The sequence below is a fragment of the Lethenteron reissneri genome, chromosome 20, assembly GCF_015708825.2.
Source record: "Lethenteron reissneri isolate LAM-NWPU_2019-01 chromosome 20, ASM1570882v1, whole genome shotgun sequence".
Classification (NCBI taxonomy): Eukaryota; Metazoa; Chordata; class Hyperoartia; order Petromyzontiformes; family Petromyzontidae; genus Lethenteron; species Lethenteron reissneri.
In genome coordinates, this window is record NC_083798.1 from 6,133,384 (window position 1) to 6,137,263 (window position 3,880).

Sequence of the window (3,880 nt, forward strand, 5' to 3'; positions counted from 1 at the left end):
CTCTGGCGCGCGACTGCCGCGAGCCCCTCGCGCGCCCTGGAGACGTGGCCACGCCTCCTCGCGACCACCTCAGCCAATGGGAACGTCGAGACGGACCCCCCCCCTCCCTGAAGCTCGTCTGTGATTGGTCAATGGGCTGTCACCCCCCCTCCCTCCCTCCTCCTCTTCTTCCTCACTCCTCCCTCTCCTCCACTCCTGGCCGCTCGAGTGAGCGTCACCAAATAAATAATAAATAAATATTCGCTCTGATTCATTATAATTCAGGCAAATTTGCCTGATGAAGCTGGTGGTAGTAATTGTTCTCCCAACACACTCGGGTGTGTTGAAGTAGTCACATAATTGGTACGAATATGACCGTGTCGGGTGGTGGTGGGGTTAACGACACATTTACGTGATCTAACCGAAAAAAACACCCTTTATTATGGATAATTATTGGTTGCGAAAGCCCACGTGTTAAGCTGTCACCAAATACATATATATGCAATTATTACATGTGTATGATTGTTATAAACTGTATTTTTAGTATATACGTAAAATATAAGGGGACTCTATCTCAACATTTATCTGCCCCCTGAACTCACGAGACACTCACTGCATGTCGACACCCGTTCAGAGTGTTGCTTGTGCCGAGTCAATGCTGCTGAATTAATTCCACTTCCACGGAAGGCCGTGGGGGCCGATGGGTTTGGGTAATAAAAAAAATTGCATCTGTGTATTTTGTTGATGTAGAGAGCCAGATATCTGAATAAGATATTCTCATCTGCCGGCCTATTTTGTTAACTATACGTATTCCACCCAAAGACGCTCATTGTTTGAGAGCTAGAAAGATAGATTTCGCTACGATGACATGTGAATTGGGGCAGTAGGGGGGGTGGTGGTGTTGCGCATTTATTTAATTATTATGTGACGTCACGGCCTGCACAGCTGACCGCGCGTGCGTGAGTGCGTGAGCACGTGTTTAAAGGCAATGCAGAAATAATAAAATAACACAACGCAAGCTCGAGGCAAGTGCTGTTAGCGAGCCCCTCTTAACACCGGCACTGATCACGAGCGAGTTGTTTGGCCAGCACCACCACTTCCCGGCCCCCTTTGGGGCTGTCCATAAATGACGTCACGCGATTTTGGACGATTTTTTACCCCACCCCCTCTTCGTCACACGACGTCACAAAAAGTCAGACTCCCCCCCCCCTCAAATTTGACGTCACAAAGCTCTGCCCCCCCCCCCCCCCAAAAAAAAAACATGCTTCAAATCGCTTTAAACTATTGTCATTGTAGTGCGTATTTAATGTGGCGCTGCACTCCGATGTTGTAGGAGAAAACATTTATCAAAAAGCATATTTAATTAAGTAGAACGTGTTGGCTATATTTATTTAAAGTTGCGCATTTTGATGTGATGTTATATTTGTCAACCCCCCCCCCCTCGTCACACATCATCACAAATGCCTGACCCCCCCCCCCCCCAGGTGCGTGACGTCATTTATGGACGGCCCGAAAGACAAACACCCCCCGTTTAAGCTTTACAGATTGTTGGGGCAAGTGCTGTTGGATTTGTATGCTGTAATAATGTCTAATTAAATTTAATATTTTGTAGTTTGTATTCAGATTGCTGCCAACGGTGTCTCGTGGGTAATGCTAGAACGGGGGACCTCTTCACTTGTGCTGTGGGCGAAAACTCGCTATACCCCTCTGCCACTCTGTACCCAATGGATCGGTGTGAGTAGCGGTATAGGGACTCTCCGCCCGTATTGTACGGGTGCTTAGAGTGCACTCACCACGCTGCGTACGTTTCACAAGCGTGACCTCATTCTTGTCATCATCATCACTGCCATCAGCAGCATCACTCCTCCAATGCCAATTAAACGAGCTCAACAGTGGTCGTCCTGCGAATGGACTTGTCACCTCCATACCAATGTGGAATTGTAATAATTGTAGTTAACATCTACCTCGCATGGTATACGGGAGGTCGTTGGTTCGATCCCGACCCTGACGCCTGCATATTTGAAGTTTGCATGTTCTCCCCGTGATGACATGGATTTTTCTCCGGGTCCTCTGGTCTTTCCCTACACATTTAGAAACGTGCGTTTCAAGTATTTGGCTGCTATACACTTTCCACGTGATAAGCCACTTCGTTGAGCTATCATTTTTGGTCTAGGTCGCTTCTGAACAAGAGCTACAGGGCTCAGTGGGCCTTACCTGGTAAAATTACAAAAATAGGAGTAACGTCAACTGATTTGATCTCCGCCTAACGCTCGCTTGAACATGAGGATCGTGAGTTTGTTAAATACAGTGAAGTAACTGAGTGCGTACATTGCACACACGGGGTACGATCTTTGCTCTTTCTGGAGTCAGTGTGGAGGCTTGGACGGTCACACTGCCATGAACAAAGTCGCGTGTGCTGCTGTCTGGCTGCTCTAATCCTGTTCTGTTATTGTGTAGCGACATTCAGAAGTGTGTGTGTGCCGTATACGTACACACGTATTGTCTTAACAAAAAATAAGTGGCCTGCGCACCGACATGGGAAAGTCTTCGTAGAGCAATGGATTGAAAAGGGATGAAATTGATTAATTATTCCAAGTGCAGTGTTCACATACTGTACATCATGCACACGATAGCAATCGAACCCTGTGCACACGTTGAAGGCCATAGAGATGACGAACAAACACGACGGCATACTTGAACGAACTGCAGTTGCTCGAACGAGCACTCTCTGTTATATAAGACGCTTATAACGAGTACTTGAGAAGTCCATTATATTTAGACGCTATACAAATTCAGGTTTATTTTTTTTTCTAGGTATCAACGAACGCATTCTCAATATCAGTAAGCAATATGCCAACAGGCTGCAGCCAGCGCATATGTGCCCATTGTAAAGGCAGTTTGCCTACCGCGTGCTGCTCATGCAACCACTTATTATCGTCGGCAGCCGGGATCTACCCACTGCTGGATGACGATCTTCCCAAGCTGTCGCCATCAACAAACCATTGCAACAAACGCACGAGATGATCTCATCGCTCCATCTCCACAGTAGAGGTCCTCCTGGTAGTGCTCGCTCCTTTGGCTGCCAATTCCCTAAACACGCTTTTTTTTCAACAGTGAAGCTGATTTCCCTTATTTGTCTAAGTTATCTGGTCCACGTGTTCTTCTTCCCGTCTCTCCAATTCCAAGCATGCGACACTTCACGCATCTTTGCATAACAAACTCTATCTTTAAAGAAACCCGACGCAAACGTTATATAAACACGTGACCCACTTGATATCAAAGTACAGTGAAACCATTGTGCAACGGTTTAATAGCAACGTCGCATTTGTTGTGCTTACAATGACGGTGTTAAACTAAGCTTATCAATGTGATCCGCGCACAATAAGGGGGCATTTCGCACGATTTAGGTCAACGAAACCAAAGCCCCATAGCCTCGGTGATTTTTTCGCCAGTCAGGTCTTTGATCATCCCGACCCCGCCACCTATTCCTGCCGGACCATGTCAACGGAATTAATTGCAATGGCCATGGGTGGGCTCCTGCGACTCTCAATTCACACTCTGAAGGAGGCGAGCGAGACCAACCTCCCCGCGTGAGAGCGCCTCCACTCAAAGCAGTTTTAACGTTTTCCAGCTAAGGTCAAAAGCGCACATGCACGATCGCTGTCCATCCGTAACGAGGGGGCATGATTACTCTCGTCAATATGTTCCAATGCGAATGAAAATTTAGGACAAAGTCGTGTTCCTCTTAGGTATTTACCATATACTGTACAGTATATAAACAATACTCACCAAATTGGTCGAAGGGTTGCCAAAAAATTTTTAAGACAAAAACCAGCCCGAGAAAAGCACACGCCGTGACATCTGTGTCCAGGGGGCAAAGTTGCAAAAGACAATGACAAAG